Here is a 19,415-nt window from a genome sequence, read left to right on the forward strand (position 1 = left end):
TCTCCTCTCAAGTGAGAGACCTAGAACTGTTCTATGTTTTTGGGTGAGAAAAAAATCAAAGAGAAGAGAGTCTTCATCTGATTTTTCTCTACCATCCAGCATCCTCTTCTGATCCATCTTCAACATCAGAAAGGTTTGAGATAATCAAAGAAGGAGACCAAGTCAGATCTGCCATCAGCCGACTGCGTGAGCTAGCACTCCCGTAGAGGGCTGATCGGTTCGAGAGGCTTTGTGTGGACCATCTGTAGAGGCCGAACACTTGTGCAGCTGTGATCGATCAGAGAGGACTTTCAGATCTATATTTTTTATCATGGAGTTTGACTACCCATGCTCAGGTATTGGGTTCAAATTTCTAAAAGTAGTAGATTAGATCTATCACGAAATGCTGTTTTTGGTTCACGTGATTGTCATTTTAGATTCAAATTTTTGTGCATATAAATTCATATCATCAATCCATTAGTAGGAGTTTTAAGATTAAATCTTATATATATATTTATAGATTAAATAGTTTAATTTTATGTTCTTCTACTAAAAAATTTTTGAAATGCATCCATGAAACCCCAGCACATCCCAACATCCTCACGAGGACTACTTTGACCAAAGTTTTACTAAATTAAAACACAGTGATGCATCATCTCTAATTTTACTTGAAGTGATCAATCCCATCTTGACTTACACTTAGACTTCACAAGTACTTGACTATACCTAGAAATCTTCCGTCATCGAATTAGAAATTCGGATAGTCCGGCACCAAAGCATAGTGAGTTGCTTGTAAGTCACCAAGACAGTCTCAGATCAGAGAGACACATATACCCATATCCCATCAGAGTAACCCTTGACAGCAGAGTACTCCAAAAATGGTCATGCTCAATAAAATATACTCTTACAAATTATCCATATGTCATACCCGTATCACCACACATCTTGGTTAAGAGGATAATCAACTAATATGGCACACAACAACCAACACTCGATTCAAATCTTTGTAACAATTGTATCATTTGGTCGTGAGCAAGATTTAAGAACCACATGATAAATCCTCTTTTATCATTTTGAAAGTAGCTCTAAGGATTCATCATAACATATGAGTTCTATTTAGGAAGATGTATTTCTTATGATGAATCTTTCAGATAATATTTATCATTTTATAATTCATATACATGTATGGAGTACAATCATTTGCAACCTAGATGATTGGCTTTAGGACACATTTTTCAACAACTCTCATTTGGACTAAAGCCAATCAGATCGGTTTCAAATATCCATCTTCTATTTATGATCATCGAACTCTTTAGATTCGATTGCTCTAGTCAATGGGTCGGTCAAGTTCTCCTTTCGATCGATCTTCCTAAGATTGACTTTATTTTGATCTTACCGAACAAGGTGATTGCAATATAAAAAGTATTTAATTCTCAGATAGAACATCAGTTCTTCAGCTTGAGCTATGGCTCCAGTACTGCTGTCAATACAAAAGGATTGGACTATCAATAGACGGTGTCTCTCCAAGCTCATTAATGAACTTTCATAACAAAACAACTTCTTTATCACATCAAATGCTGTAAAGAACTTTGTATCATAAATAAAACTAGCTACTGAATACTATATGGAATCTTTCCAGCATGTCGCTCCTCTTTTTAGGATAAAAATACAACCTAACACAACTTTATCATTTCAATCTGATGAGAAATTGAAATGAATATTCCATAAATTTTAAGTCAGATTCTTCATAAATGAGCCATTGATCTTTATTATTTCATAAATACTTAAGGATGGTTCTTATAACTTTCCAAATCTTTATGAAGAATAGAGATGACAACTAAGCTTTTATTTTCTGTAATGTAGAGATGCCATTTTTGATTAAAAAAATTTTATCCAAATAATATAAAGAATACTTTTACAGAACTATTAGTCCATTTGTACATATAGGATTTTATTTCATTCTCAACGAAGCCATATATTCAAAATGTATATTCCAACTTTGAGAAGTTTAATTCAATCTAAATAGACTTGAAGTTTATTACAAAAAAAAATATCTCATCATTGTCAACACTATAACTTTGATGAAATCCCTTGACAATCGGATATAATTAATAAGTCTCCATCTTTCCATCTACACCTCTTATCCATTTAAAATTCACTCATACCCTATGGATATTATCCCTTCAGGTGAATCAATGAATGTCTATACATCGTCAATCTTCATGGACTTTATTTCAGATTTAATGACTCCAGGCCACTTCTCAAAGTTAGATCCTTGTATGGCATCCGTATGGGAGATCAAATCTCCTTTTTGAACTTAAAAATTGAAGTATCTGTTTGGCTGATACGGTATTCTACTGTATCTACTCAAGGATTCCTTTACATCAGACTCTAAAATTGATCTAATCAACTTTGGTTCTATTGGTTTGTGTCAGAGTTGGTTCCTCTACCTATCAAGCTTCACTAAGCTTGCTCTCAACGGCATCAGTTCTTTCACTAAAGAACTTCTTTCCAAAAAGAATGCTTTAAGATTCATGAACATCTCATGTCCATTAGGAAGGTAGAAAAAATATTTCTAAAATAATATTTATCAGGTCAAGATCCAAGCTAGTCAATTTGTGAATATTTTACATAAGTTCAACACCCCAGACCCTAAGGTAAGAGAGTATCAAATTATTCAAGTCCATATCTCATATGGAGTTTGGTGATTAATTTGCTCAAAATATTTTTGAGCATATATCAAGTAGTCTCTAAACATAACCTCAGGCAGACCAGTAAATCCATAATAGACTGAACCATGTCTAACAAAGTTCAATTCCTCCTTTCAAATATCTTTTTAAATAGTGGTATCCCAAGAGAGGTCCATCGAGAAAAAATCTAATTCTCTTCTAGATATGTCAAAACTTACTATAAAGGTATTCACTTTATTTGTCAAACTGTTTAGTTCTAATACTCTTTGTAATTTATTTTTTTACCTCATTACAGAATCATTTGAACATTTCAATCGATTCAGATTTGTACTTCATAAGCAAGACGCACCCATATCAAAATAGATCGTCAGAGATTTTAATGAAGTAGTAAGTCCTCTTCTGACAGTTATGTTCATGAGTGCAAATACATCAATATGTATCAAACTCAGAACATTACTAGCTCATTCACCCTTCCCAATAAAGGTGACTAAGTCAACTATGCCAAAAGCAGGCTTTAGTGACATTATCTAATCTAAGATGCTAGTTAGATGTGTACTTTATACTAATAGGTTATGGTACTAAGTCTATGTTATTTTCAATTATCCACTCATTATTGCAGTATCATTCACAATGATATCAAAATAATCATTCTTATTAACACCATCAATAAGATTGGATAATAATGATAATTACTTAAAATAACATCTTTAGGATTGAAAACAAGCTTGATGATTCCTAATGTTAAGACTGGAACAGACTTCCATCTCTTACATTCAGAAGTCTCTTGCCATTTACAAACCTTCTATTATCTTGAAGTCTTTTGTAACTATTTACAAATATGACTTGTACTGTTAGTATCCAATACCTAGGCAGTAGTTTTACCAATAGAGAAACTTCAAGGAGTTATCATATAACTATCTTGACCAGTAATCATTTATTGATTTCTCTTTTAAGCCTGTTTGGATTAGTCTGAGACTTCTTAATTAATTTGCTCAAAAACTATATTCAACTTCTGATATTGGCTATCAAAATTAGGTCTAATAACATTATCATTATCTAATAGTAAATAGAGTGATAATATTTTGCTATTTTTGAAAAGAGAATAATTGACCTATTAGTATATGAATTATTTTAAGCCTAAAGACTTAGACTTTAGTTTAAAGGTTCTCCTACTATTTTATACGAATTGGTAGCCTCTACCTCCAATCTGAGAAATTACTTTAATTTTTTTAGTGGGTATTAGAATCTACACAGACTGCATTCAGGCCTGAGTGTGGCTTGACCTACCCTAGTACATTCATAGGTAGGTTCATAACCAATTATTTCTCCAAATAATTTTTAGCAATCAGATTTTGCCTCAGATATCTCTTCAGCAGGTGTATGGCACCTTTACTAAAAATTCTGATTAGGTCCAACCATTAACATGACAACAACAAGTGCATCCAATAAATGAATGTCCAAGTCTGAGTGTGGGTCGACCAATCTGAGCATTGATCTGAAGGTACAATAAAATGGTTATATGATGGATGATAATTTCAATACATAATAGACATCAGGTGTGTGACACCTCCAATGCCTATTTGGAATATTAGACTCATTATCACACACCTTAATGGGAGGCTATGATTTAGTTATCCCCATAACTCGTTTATTTTATGAACCTAATAATTTAAAAAATATGATTAATTTATTTAATAAGACATCAGTCGACTTACCAATCATAAATCTTTTCACTGATTTTACCAAATCATGTAAAGGATTAGTGACTAGCAGGTCCAACCGACACATCGTAAATCCTTCCACTGACTTCACTAAGTCATGAAAAGGACTAGAGACAAGTCGGTCCAACCGACAAGTCAGTTCAAAGCTTCTAAATTAGTCATACTGATTAATCTTAACGATATGGATCAACTTGAGTCACTTAGTGATCTAATCAGCTCAATGAATCGGGTTCAATCTTTAAGCCTCAATCAAGGTCCATTTGGTTTAATCAAAGATATGGACTCGACTAACTATAACTATTGTATTTAATCTAGAGTATCTTTGACCTAATCTAAATTAACTATTGGTTAGATTTGATCAACTACCCTTTTAAGTTCATTAAGTCTTTGATTTTTAACCTCAGGTCTAACCCAATTATAAGGACCTGATTTGAGCGAACCCATGTCCCATGTTTTATGCAATGTCATTAGATTTTTAATCATAATTCTAGATCTAATATATATTTTTTAATTTTTAATTAAGTATAGCGTTAACATGGGTTAAGATTATTAATTGAAATCATTTTAATTTTATAAAATAATTCTATATCAATTTTTATGCAAAATTTTTTATTCTGAAAATTAGATCGGCTCACCCCTGAATTGAGTTGGCTCACTTCAATGGGTTGACTAAATCTGATACTTGATCGACTAACTAATCAAAAATAGTAACCATTACTGTTCGGCCTATGACAACTGGGTTGGGTCAGTCAGCACTGAACCAATTAAACCAGGAGACTAGGTTGACATAGTTCAAAACTAATCAACTCAGTTGGTGTGTCAACTAGTATCATATAGTTTCAGATCTAAATATTCTCACATAAATTGAAATAAAATCAATCATAATAAATTTTAGATCATATCTAAATATTTTATAATTTTAAATTTTATTCTCATGATTAAAATAATTTTAATCATATAGATTAGATGATCTACTTTTCATACAACTCATATTTTGTATCACATATAATAAATCTTAAGATTTCATCATCTAGAGTTTTGCAGAAAAGTAAGTTCTTCCTTTCACTTTCTTCTTCATAAAATTAAATCACATGGCACCCGTATATATCATAAGAGCACCCTATCGAATAGGAAAAGAGGACCTTTTAAATCTTTTTTGCTCCTATGATCAGATGGCCTAGTGATTAACCCAATCCAAGTACTTACTAATCGGATCATCTAATCTACTCACATATTATATATACAAAAATTTAGATCAAATCTAAATTATGTCAGATCAGATTTTTATATTAGATCATATCTAAAATCAGATCATAATATATCTTATGTATTGCTAAATCTAGATTTTAATTCTACATACATATATGCCCATATCATAACCAACCTTCGCTCTGATACTAGTTGAAGGAAAGCGTGGCAATTTTATCCATGTATTTTTAAAATTTTATAGTAAAATATACATATATTAAATAATTTAATCTACAATACATGCATAGATCAAATCTAAAACTATCATACAGGATCCATGAAGTGGACTAATATGCATGTATGTAAATCTGAAATCTAAAATTCAGCAAGTATAGATCATATCTATATGTAACTAAATCATATCTACATTATATTTAGATCATATCTAAATATAAATTCAATTTAAAATTTCATACCTGAGCACGGGTAGTACATCACCGCATCCAAAATTTATGATAGTTGGTTCTTCATGAAGCTCGATAGCCGCATATATGTCTGACTTCTATAGGTATCCACACGAAGCTCATGTGCTGATCGATCTCCCTATGAGTGCTAGCTCGCAAAGATACCATGCTTTGGCTGATTTAAGAGGAACACGAAGAAGATGAAGGATAATAAGACCCTCTTTTTTTCTTTCTAGATCCACACATCAGATCTCTACGATAGGGATCAAAAGAAGAACCCTTTCTTCTCAATTCTCCTACACATAAGAGAGAACCTTTTTCTCTTTCTTTTACACCTTTAAGAAGAACCTTTCTTTTTAAGAAGCCCCAAACACCCAATCAGATTTTTTGATATTTTTTCTCTAAATTTTTATATTAAAAATTAGATCTAATTTAATTTTAATCCTAGAAAAAAATAAAAAAAAAATCTGAAAAAAAACTCCTTGTCCAAGGCTGCACACAAGAAAGAAGACCCTTCTTCTTTCTTCTCTTTCTCTCGTTGGGAAGAACTTTTCTTCTTCAATTTTCTATTGTAAAACTAGCAAGAGAAGCCCTCTTTGATGCCTAAAATTAGTAGCAAAGGTTCACAAAATCTTTTCAAAAGGGGTTGAGTAGGAAGCTTGATGCATGGGATATGGGGCATCCAACTCTTGGATGCCTCTCCTTTATTTTTGGCGAGCAAAAGAGGAGGAGACACCCCTCTTTTTATATGAAAGAGAGAGAAGGATGTGGTACCTTGTGTGGGGTGTGAGATCTCATGGTGGTTAGGAGTTTAGGCATGGAGAGATCTTAAATAAATGGGTTTAGGAATTAGTTCAGTCCTATTCCAAATAGGACTCATGATTCTTGGTCAAACTCTAACTAATTCTTGGATCCAATCCAAATAAATTTAAGAATTAGTTATAACAAACTAACTAATTAGGTCCTAGCCCAATTATGAAACCAATTAGGCCCCAATCCAATTGAGAATTAGTTAGATTAAAAATCTATTGATCCAGGGATTGATTCTTGATGGATATCAGGAAAATTTTTGATAATAGGATTTGATCCAATCAAGCCTATTATCCAATAGGGTTTGATCAATCAAAATATATATATAATTAAATTAAATCTCATTCAACTCAAAATTTGATTTGCATCCCTAAGATTAATAGGAATAAGCCCTGTCATTCAATAGGGCTGCATCCAATTAATCCATAGCAAACCTAATTGAATCCAATTCAATTAGTTTGATCCAATCTTTATTGCTCAATCAAATTGAATCAATTAACAATCATATTATTAATTAATTATTTTTTTAATTTATTAATTATTAGTAAATAATTTATTACAACCTTTGTAAAAGATTAATCTCAATCACATTGATAATTAAATCCTTCAATGATTCATAATCATCGATCAACCATTTGATCAGATGATACTTCTATGTGTGTGATCCCATAGGTTTGAACTTAAGCTGGTAGTACAAGAATAATTTTTATACTAATCGATGTTACCATCCAGTAATAGTTTTTGATATTCAGATAGGCCGGATGTATGTCAGCAACACTTTAGAACTCATATGGATACAGTTATCGTATAATTCATCTCTTTGACACTCGATGCTCAAGGATGACTTTGGGTTAAACTATCAACTCAAGATGAGTGGTCCACATTGTGTCTCAACCATAAAAATCTTATGACTCCTCACTAGGACTACTTTGGTTAAAATTTTGCTAAATTGAAATACAGTGATGCATCATTGTCAATTTTACTTAGAGCAGTCAATTCCATCTTGAATCGCACTCAGACTTCACAAGTATTTGACTATATCAAAAAATCTTTCATTACTGAATTAAAAATTTGAATAGTCTGGCACTAAAGTACAGTAAGTAGCGTGCAAGTTACCAAGACAGTCTCAGGCCAAAAGGACACATATATCCATATCCATCAAAGCAATCCTTGACAGCAAAGTGCTCCGAAAGTGGTCATACTTAGTGAAATGTAGTCCTATAAATTATCCATATGCCATATCCGTGTCACCACACATGTTGATTAAGAGGACAACCAATGAATATGGTACACAATGATCTACACTCGATACAACTATCATCTTTGTAATAATTGTATCATTTGATCATGAGCAAAATTTAAGAACCACATGATAAATATTTTTTTATCATTTTGGAAGTAGATCTAAGGGCTTCATCATTGTTGCTCCTAGATTGATTTTGATGATTACAAAATAGTTTGAAGGGATACAAATATTTTTTATTTTGAAAAAGTCCTTATGCTCTACAGGGGCAAAATCATAATTTCATCAAAACTCTGATTTGATAGTATCATCTTGTAGAGCAAATGATTTGTGATCTATTGGTGAAGATTTCATTATTTTTGGACTTATATTTTTGAAGTTATGAAGGTTTGAAGTGCATGAGTCGACTCATGAGTCGACTCATGGCACAATGAGCTGATTGGCACGGAAAAATCCTGTTGGCACGCGACCTTTTTTGGCTTGGCACGGCTTGTGAGTCGACTCATGAGTCGACCCACAAGGCATGAGTCGACTCATGAGTCGACCTCTGTTAGTGTGGGCCAAAATTTCCAGAAACTTGTTTTTCTGGATGTTGCATCAGAGGTCGACTCATGAGTCGACCCCTGAAGCATGGGTCGACTCATGAGTCGACCCCTGCGACGGGATTTGCCTATAACGGCTAGTTTTTGGCCAGATTTAGTTGCTTTTAATGCTCACCTTCTGTGCTCTAACGGCTCTTTTTCTGCCTAGTTTGTTTTTCTTTGTTTCTTAAGGCTATAAAAGGTTTCAAAAGGTGGAAAACAATAAGGAGAGACATCCAAATATCCAAGAGGCATTCAAGAGATTTGAAAAGAGAAAAGAAAGAGCATTCAAGAGGGCATTCAAGTTCATTCAAGAGAGGGTTTCTCAAGCCAACTTCTCAATCTCATTCAAGAGCTCATTTAAAGCCTTCAAGAAGCCTTCAATCAAAGCTCACCAACTCCTCAAGCTTTTATTCCTTTTCTCATCCATTTTGAGGAAATCAAAGAAGGGCTTCTTCTTTTGAGTAAAGCGTATTTATTGTTATTCTCGCTCATTTAAGGAGCTATTCTTGTACTTATTTGTGCTCTAAACTGATTTTATCTTGTGAGTAATTATTTTGTTTTGGAGGGTTTCCAAAACAAGGGAAGGTTGATCTGAACCTGAAATCGGAGTGTATTGGGTCGGCTTGTACCCGAGAAACAAATGGACTAGCTTGAGATAGCTAGTGTCGGAGGTTCCGACGTTTGTATTCGGGTTGAATACAAAGTATAGTGGATTGGAATTCCCATGTAGGAGCTTGGGGAGTGGATGTAGGTGCAAGGTTGGCACCGAACCACTATAAATCCTTGTGTTTGTGGCATGCTTTATTGTTTCTCTTTAATTCTCCATTATATCCTTGCATTCTTGCTTTAAGCAATTAATCTCAAACTAAAGTCTCTCTCCTCATTCATCAAGCTTTTGATATATATTTTTCATAAGTAATTAGTTAAGCTTAAATTTTTTAAAAACCCAATTCACTCCCCCCTCTTGGGTTGCATAGCTGGGCAACAAGTGGTATCAGAGCCCGGTGCTCTAGCCCTTCTTTGATCTAACAATCAAAGAGCCAAAGATCTATGGCAACCCACGTCGGCACTTCTCTAGCCGAGGGGCAATGCACCAACCGACCTCCACTTTTCAATGGGTCTAATTACACCTATTGGAAAGCTCGGATGAAGATATTCATACAAGCACTAGACTATGATATGTGGAGTATCATAGTGAACGGTCCTCACACACCCACCAAGATTATAGATGGTGAGGAGTCAACCAAACCCGAAAGAGAATGGGATGAGGTTGATAAGAAATTGGCATAATTAAATGCTAAAGCTATGAATGTTCTTTATTGTGCACTTGATGCAAATGAATTTAATCGCATTTCTACCTGTGCATCTGCTAAAGAAATATGGGATAGGTTAGAAGTAACCCATGAGGGAACAAATCAAGTAAAAGAGTTCAAAATAAACATGCTTGTACATAAATATGAGCTATTTAAAATGGAGCATGATGAGTCCATAACTGCTATGTTTACTCGTTTTACTGATATAATTAATGGTTTGAAGAGTCTTGGCAAATCTTATACTAACAGTGAGCTTGTAAGAAAAATTCTCAGGTCATTGCCAAGAACTTGGAAAGCCAAGGTGACTGCCATCCAAGAAGCAAAGGACTTGAACACTCTACCTCTAGAAGAGCTTCTTGGATCCTTGATGACTCATGAGCTTAGCATGAAGCAACATCAAGAGGATGAAGTCAAAAAGAAAAGAACCATTGCCCTCAAATCCACAGCTTCTCCTGATGAAGAAATTGACGACACAGAAGATGAAGAACAGGATGAAGAGATGGCACTCATCACCCGGAGATTCAAGAAGTTCCTAAGAAAAAGGAAGCAGGGGATGAGAAAGAGACCTTTCACAAAAGGGGAACAAAGCAAAGAGAAAGAAAAAGATCAACCCCTTATATGCTATGAGTGCAAAAAGCCGGGGCATTTCAAATCCGAATGTCCACAACTGAAGAAAGGTCCCAAAAAGTTTAAAAAGAAGGCAATGATGGCCACATGGAGTGCGAGCGATGACTCAAGCTCCGATGAGGAGACTTCAACAGAACAAGCCAACCTGTGCCTTATGGCACATGAAAATGAGGTAATTTCTGAAATCCCTAGTGAATTCACTTTTGAAGAATTGCATGAAGCCTTCAATGATTTAATTGATGAATTGAAGAAACTAGGAATGAAAAATAAAGAACTGAAATTGAAAAATCAATCCTTAGTAAAACAAGCTGAAAACCTTTCAATTGAAAAATCCACTTTGCTTCAAGAGAACCAAAGCCTAAAGAATGATATTAACAAGCTGAAACCTATAGTAGATAAGTTCACCTTAAGTTCAAACAAACTAAATATGATTCTTGAAAATCAAAAGGCCGTATATGATAAGGCTGGACTTGGTTATAACCCCTTAAAGAAACAAAAATTTCTGAAAAATATTTATGTAAACTATTCAAGTAACAAGTCTACCAATATTACTTGTTTTAAATGTGGTAGAATAGGACATAAATCTTACACTTGTGCAAACACAACTATAAAGAAAATATGGGTTCCAAAAGGAACCATTTTGACTAACCAAAAAGGACCCAAGAAAGCTTGGGTACCTAAAACAAAAACTTGACATTTGTTTGCAGGTGTGTCTAGCATCCCATGGAGAAAACAAGAAATGGTATCTGGACAGTGGATGCTCGAGACACATGACTGGTGATGAATCACAATTCATCACGCTTGATGCTAAGGATGGAGGGATGGTCACCTTTGGAGATAATGGCAAAGGAAAGATCATCGGGATAGGTAACATTGGTATCACTCCCTCCAAATATATTGAAAATGTTTTGTTAGTTAAAGGTTTAAAGCATAACTTACTTAGCATTAGTCAATTTTGTGATAAAGGGTATAAAGTTGTTTTTGAATCATCTGTTTGTATTGTGACTAGTCCTATTAATGATGGCATCAAATTTATAGGTCATAGACATGGGAATGTTTATATGGTAGATCTAAATGATTTAGCCAAATTAGACATGCAATGCCTAGTATCCTTAAATGCTAAAATTAATGAGACTAGTTGGCTTTGGCATCGTAGACTTGCTCACATTAGCATGCATTCTCTTTCAAAATTAATTAAGAAAGAATTAGTTCATGGCTTGCCTAAACTGAATTTTGAAAAAGATAGAATTTGTGATGCATGTCAACTAGGTAAGCAAACTAGAGTTTCATTTAAATCCAAAAATATTGTTTCAACTTCTAGACCTTTAGAGCTTTTGCATATGGACTTATTTGGACCAACTAGAACCACTAGTCTAGGAGGAAAATGATATGGTTTTGTAATTATAGATGATTACTCTCGTTTTACTTGGGTTTTCTTTTTGGCACACAAAGATGAAACTTTTCATATTTTCACTAAATTTCATCGAAAAGTCACTAATGAAAAAGGATTTTCAATTCAAAATATTAGAAGTGATCATGGAACTGAATTTGAAAATCAAGACTTTGAAAAATTTTGTGATGAAAATGGAATTGGCCATAACTTCTCTGCTCCTAGAACACCCCAACAAAATGGGGTAGTTGAAAGGAAAAATAGAACCTTAGAAGAAATGGCCCGTACCATGCTTTGTGAAAGCAACCTTCCAAGATATTTTTGGGCGGAAGCTATTAACACAGCATGTTACATTCTAAATCGTGCTTTAATTAGACAATTTTTTAAGAAAACCCCCTATGAACTTTGGAAAGGAAGAAAACCAAATATTGCATATTTTCATATTTTTGGTTGCCGATATTTTGTATTAAATAATGGTAAGGAAAGACTTGGTAAATTTGATGCAAAATCAGATGAAGCAATCTTTCTGGGTTACTCCTCCACTAGTAAAGCTTTTAGAGTTTTTAATAAAAGAACCCTAAGAGTTGAGGAGTCCATTCATGTTGTCTTTGATGAATCTAACGATCTTCCTTCGAGGAAGAATGAGGGTGTTGATGATGCAGATCCATTAATAGAAGGTATGAAGGAGATCACTCTGAAAGATTCAGCTACTCCAGAGGACAAGGGACAAGAAGACAAACAAGATGAGAGAGGTGAAGAAATTCAAGAACAACCTCAAGGTACAGATGACCTACCCAAGGAATGGAGGTATGTTCACAACCACCCTAAGGAATTAATTATTGGTGATCCTATGCATGGGGTAAAAACTCGTTCTTCACTAAGAGAAGTGTTTAATCATTGTGCTTTTGTATCTCATCTTGAACCAAAAACCATTGAAGAAGCTGAAAAAGATCATAATTGGATTAATGCAATGCAAGAGGAACTTAATCAATTTGAAAGAAATAATGTTTGGACTTTGGTTTCAAGACCTAAAAACTGTTCAATAATTGGCACAAAATGGGTCTTTAGAAACAAATTAGATGAGCATGGCAATGTAATTAGAAATAAAGCAAGATTGGTTGCTAAAGGATATAATCAAGAAGAAGGAATTGATTTTGATGAAACCTTTGCACCTGTTGCTAGATTAGAAGCTATTAGACTTCTACTTGCATATGCTTGCTTTATGAAATTCAAATTATTTCAAATGGATGTTAAAAGTGCATTTTTAAATGGATTTATTGCTGAAGAAGTTTATGTAGAACAACCCCCTGGATTTGAAAATCATGCTTTTCCTAATCATGTTTTTAAATTAAATAAAGCTTTATATGGATTAAAACAAGCACCTAGAGCATGGTATGATAGACTAAGCAAATTTTTACTAAATAATGGTTTTTCAAGAGGTAATGTAGATACAACCCTCTTTATCAAAAGAAATCAAAATGATATGTTAGTTATACAAATTTATGTTGATGACATAATTTTTGGGTCTACTAATGAATCTCTTTGTCAAGACTTTGCTAAGCTTATGCAGGGGGAGTTCGAGATGAGCATGATGGGAGAACTCACCTTCTTCCTCGGACTCCAAATCAAACAATCAAAAGAGGGAATCTCCATCGCCCAAAGCAAGTACACCAAGGAACTACTCAAAAGATTTGGAATGGAGAACTCCAAACCCATTGGCACACCAATGAGTCCCTCATGTAAGCTTGACAAGGATGATGAAGGTAAATATGTAGACTTAAAATATTATAGAGGCATGATTGGATCATTATTGTATCTAACTGCAAGTAGGCCTGATATCAGTTTAGTGTTTGTTTATGTGCTAGATATCAATCTAATCCTAAAGAATCTCATTTGAATGCTGTTAAAAGAATCCTTAGATACTTAAATGGTACTCAAACTTTAGGGTTATGGTACTCTAAGGACTCACAAATTGATCTATTAGGATATTCTGATGCTGACTTTGCTGGATGTAAATTAGATAGAAAAAGCACAAGTGGAACTTGTCAATTTCTTGGAGTTAACCTAATCTCATGGTTTAGCAAGAAACAAAATTCGGTAGCACTGTCTACGGCTGAGGCCGAATATATTGCAGCCGAAAGTTGTTGTGCTCAAATCTTGTGGATTAAGTAACAACTCGAAGACTTTGGAATTAAACTTAATGAAACACCAATAAGATGTGACAACACAAGTGCCATAAATCTATCTAAAAATCCTATTCAACACTCAAGATCCAAACATATTGAAATAAGACATCACTTCATAAGAGAACATGTTCAAAACAAAAATATAATTCTTGAAATGTTTGCACCGAAAATCAATTAGCTGATATCTTTACAAAGGCCCTTAGTGAGGATAGATTCTGTGAAATTAGGAGAAATCTAGGAATTCTTGATCCATTTGCCTGAATTAATTTTTCAATTTCCAATGATTTATTATCAAAATTTCTTAGAGCTTAATTTCCAACACCTTTCTTGGTCCCAAAAGCTTGAGTTTTTCATTCTAAAAACTTATCTTAGAGCTAAACTCCTTCTCCCCAAATTTCAAATTTTTCTGGAATTTATCCACATTTTTCCTGATTTTCTGAACTTCATGAGTCGACCCCCATGAGTCGACTCAATGGCAAACTTGTAAATCCCACCAACTTCCAAACGGGCTTAAGGTTTTTATATAAGGATTGCTGTTCGTGAGCCGACCCACACGGTCGTCTTCTTCCTTCCAAAACCCATCCTCCCCACTTCCATTAGCTCCCATTCCAAGACCCAAGCTTGTGGAACTTCTCCCGCCTTCTCTCCACTGCAAATCGCCTCTTGGGGAAAGGTCTTTTTGTGACTTCTTCCCTTGTTCATCACGGTTGGAGCGTGCCCTAGCACTCCACCGTCCCTCTCAAATCCACCCATTTTCTCCACCATAATTCCATTTCACTCTCTTGTGATCCTTCCTCCACTCTTTCACTTGCTCCTCAAGTCTCCTCGCCTGCTATTGAAGAGATTATGGCTCCAAAGATGAAGCTTCCCCAAAGGAGAAAGTCTGTCCGAGAACTTGAAGAAAATGTCAGAAAGAAAAGGCAAGCGGCACAGTCCTCCACTGCTCCCACTCCAACTTCAGTTCAAGGTCCTTCTCATTCCTCTCAAAGCCCCAGTAAGAACCCTCTTTCAGATAGAAAAGTAGAAACCGGGAAAAACATAGACTTCCGGTTCTTTGAAAATGAGGGATTTTCTTTTGCAACCAAGATCAAAAATCAAGGATGGAGTTTTTACTGTACCCTTAAAGAAGTTACCTATGTTGACCTAGTTAGGGAGTTTTATCAGAATCTAATTTATGGAAATGGGTCAGTAACTTCAACTGTAAAAGGGATTGATATTTGTCTGAATCCTGTTATCTTGGGGGAGATTTTACATTTGCCTAGTGAAGGTTATGCATATATGGAACTCCCTGTGAAAGAAGAAGGTGTTAGTGTTATTCTTGGGGGTGCCTACCAAGGGAATCTGAATAAACTGGAAGCAAAGATATTACCTATAGAGATGAGAGTTTTACATCAAATGGTCACCAAACTCTTCTTCCCTAGGAGTGGTAGGCACGATCTACTGTCTGGCAGGGATATATGTATTATGTTTCACATTATCACACAGACCCCCCTAAACCTCCCGGCACTTATGATTGAGGCCATGAGAGAAACTCTGAACAGATCTAAGGCACATTTGCCTTTTGGTATGGCCCTGACTAGAGTTTTTAGGAGGTTTGGTGTTAGCTGTGAGGGGGAGGCTCCTACCAAGCTATCTCATGTTGATACTTTCAACCTACACACCTTGCACCGAATGGGTTTCACAAAGACTGGTGGTGGTTGGATCAGGGGAGCTGAGGAGAGAGCAGAGGAGAGAGCTGAGGAGAGAGCAGAGGAGAGAGCTGAGGAGACAGCTGGAGACAGAACTGAAGTCAGAGCTGAAGAAGAAGAAGATCCATCATCTCCTATTCATGACTTCAGGACAGCTTCACCAGATATACAGTTCTTTCCGGATCCAGAGGCTGGCCCTTCAGAGTTTACCAGGATGCCCACACCAGTGCATCAGCCAGAGAGCAGAGCACCTCCGTCAGAGTTCAACTGTCTGATGATCAGATTGAGCGGATTTCACAGCGTGTGGCTTCATTATTGACTAGTCAGTGGAGCAGTACTACATTTGCACCAGGGGTTACTTCTTCTGATCAGACTTTGACTCCCCACATCTCCACAGTGTATCAGATGATGACAGACCAGTCCATCCGGATTCAGCAGCTTGAGGGCACTATTTTGAGATTGACTGGCAGAGTCCTTGACTTGCAGGGGCAAGTCCTTGACTTGGCCCATCCTCAGCCACAGGAGTCTTCGATTGAGGTCACTGATCTCACTGCAGAGGCTGGCAGACTTAGAGGAGCTCTTGAGGGCGGTTATGAGTTACTAAGGAAGGAGATCAGAGGATCGAGTGACTATGCGACTACCCAGTTCACTGCTCTTCTTCAGGCTGTTTCCAGGGCACTGACTGTACTTGATTCCATCAGACTTACCCTTTCTGTTCAGTCCCTAGCTTCTCAGCGTTCTCAGCCACCCAGTTTCTCCCGCTCGCCTGCTCGTACCAGTACTTCCACTCGTGCCAGAGGCAGACGGGGTAGAGGACGCACTTCTGATTCAGATCCATCTGCTCCTTATCACATTTCTGATGATTCCGATCATTGACTTATCTTGATCATTTCTAGATCCTAGGTGTTAGTGTTTTGTCCTTTCTAGGATCTGTATTTTGGGGCCATGTATTGACATGTGCTAGTTGACTTTGTATATTATGATCTATGTACTGAAACAATTATGGTTTTATGATATCATCTTTTTTCTTTGTAATGATGTTTATCATACTTTGGTTATATATTTCTCCTTTGTGGAATATTGTCTTCTCTTTGTGGTATTATCATCTTATGATTGCTGTTAATAGTTGCTACATTAAGGGGGAGTAAACTCTACAGAAGAAGAAATTAAAGAATGCTTCACAAAAAGGAGGAGTTAACCTTGTGTGATGATGTCAAAAAGGGGGAGAAATTAAACAAAAAGAAATCCATCAAAAGCAAAAAACTACAAATTATGATTATGAGAAATTAATCAATTGAAAATTTTAAGTACAAATCCCAAGTAAATCCCAAGTATACTGCCAATAAGTACCTTTTAAAATTACTTATACTCTGATTTGCTGTAAACATTTGGATATGCTCTGATAGGCTCCAACCTACTCTGATATATTGAATACATTGCTCTGATACATTGAAAAACTGTTTTTACTACTCTGATACATTGCTAAATTTTTCTCTGATACATTGTAAAATTGTCTTCCCTACACTGATACATTGCAAGATTTTCATTTCTCTTGCTCTGATACATCTTAAACTTAAATGCTCTAATACTCTTTCCAAATCAACTATTCAATATGCTTTGGCACACATGACTAGTTTTGAGAATTGAGAAAATTTTTCAAAATACAGTTTGCTCTGATAATAAAATCAAATTTTCTGCTCTAACACCAAAACAATTATCCAATGAGCATATCTTCCAATCTTTAAGCAAATGGACAAACTATTTATGCATATAACCATTTGTATCACATGCCAAAAGAATCATACTCTTTTCAAGCATATGCACCTAAAATGCAATCTTTTGAAATTCATGATTCATATAAATGCTTTTGTTCAAATGTTTTGCCATCATCAAAAAGGGGGAGATTGTTGCTCCTAGATTGATTTTGATGATTACAAAACAGTTTGAAGGGATACAAATATTTTTTATTTTGAAAAAGTCCTTATGCTCTACACGGGCAAAATCATAATTTCATCAAAACTCTGATTTGATAGTATCATCTTGTAGAGCAAATGATTTGTGATCTATTGGTGAAGATTTCATTATTTTTGGACTTATATTTTTGAAGTTATGAAGGTTTGAAGTGCATGAGTCGACTCATGAGTCGACTCATGGCACAATGAGCTGATTGGCACGGAAAAATCCCGTTGGCACGCGACCTTTTTTGGCTTGGCACGGCTTGTGAGTCGACTCATGAGTCGACCCACAAGGCATGAGTCGACTCATGAGTCGACCTCTGTTAGTGTGGGCCAAAATTTCCAGAAACTTGTTTTTCTGGATGTTGCATCAGAGGTCGACTCATGAGTCGACCCCTGAAGCATGGGTCGACTCATGAGTCGACCCCTGCGACGGGATTTGCCTGTAACGGCTAGTTTTTGGCCAGATTTAGTTGCTTTTAATGCTCACCTTTTGTGCTCTAACGGCTCTTTTTCTGCCTAGTTTGTTTTCCTTTGTTTCTTAAGGCTATAAAAGGTTTCAAAAGATGGAAAACAATAAGGAGAGACATCCAAATATCCAAGAGGCATTCAAGAGATTTGAAAAAAGAAAAGAAAGAGCATTCAAGAGGGCATTCAAGTGCATTCAAGAGAGGGTTTCTCAAGCCAACTTCTCAATCTCATTCAAGAGCTCATTTAAAGCCTTCAAGAAGCCTTCAATCAAAGCTCACCAACTCCTCAAGCTTTTATTCCTTTTCTCATCCATTTTGAGGAAATAAAAGAAGGGCTTCTTCTTTTGAGTAAAGCGTATTTATTGTTATTCTCGCTCATTTAAGAAGCTATTCTTGTACTTATTTGTGCTCTAAACTGATTTTATCTTGTGAGTAATTGTTTTGTTTTGGAGGGTTTTCAAAACAAGGGAAGGTTGATCCGAACCTGAAATCGGAGTGTATTGGGTCGGCTTGTACCCGGGAAACAAGTGGACTAGCTTGAGATAGCTAGTGTCGGAGGTTCCGACGTTTGTATTCGGGTTGAATACAAAGTATAGTGGATTGGAATTCCCAAGTAGGAGCTTGGGGAGTGGATGTAGGTGCAAGGTTGGCACCGAACCACTATAAATCCTTGTGTTTGTGGCATGCTTTATTATTTCTCTTTAATTCTCCATTATATCCTTGCATTCTTGCTTTAAGCAATTAATCTCAAACTAAAGTCTCTCTCCTCATTCATCAAGCTTTTGATATATATTTTTCATAAGTAATTAGTTAAGCTTAAATTTTTTAAAAACCCAATTCACCCCCCCCTCTTGGGTTGCATAGCTGGGCAACAATCATAACATATGAGTTCTATTTAAGAAGATATATTTCTTATGATGAATCTTTCAGATAACATTTATTATTTTATAATTCATATATATGTAGGTGTACAATCATCTATAATCTAAATGATTGACTTTAGGATATATTTTTCAATATATTGTATGCCATGTATGTTGGTTGTCCTTTTAATCAAGGAGTGTGAAGACACTAGTATGGCATGTAAGTGAGATGTAGGAGTACATC

The sequence above is a fragment of the Elaeis guineensis genome, chromosome 8, assembly GCF_000442705.2.
Source record: "Elaeis guineensis isolate ETL-2024a chromosome 8, EG11, whole genome shotgun sequence".
In the NCBI taxonomy this organism is placed as follows: Eukaryota; Viridiplantae; Streptophyta; class Magnoliopsida; order Arecales; family Arecaceae; genus Elaeis; species Elaeis guineensis.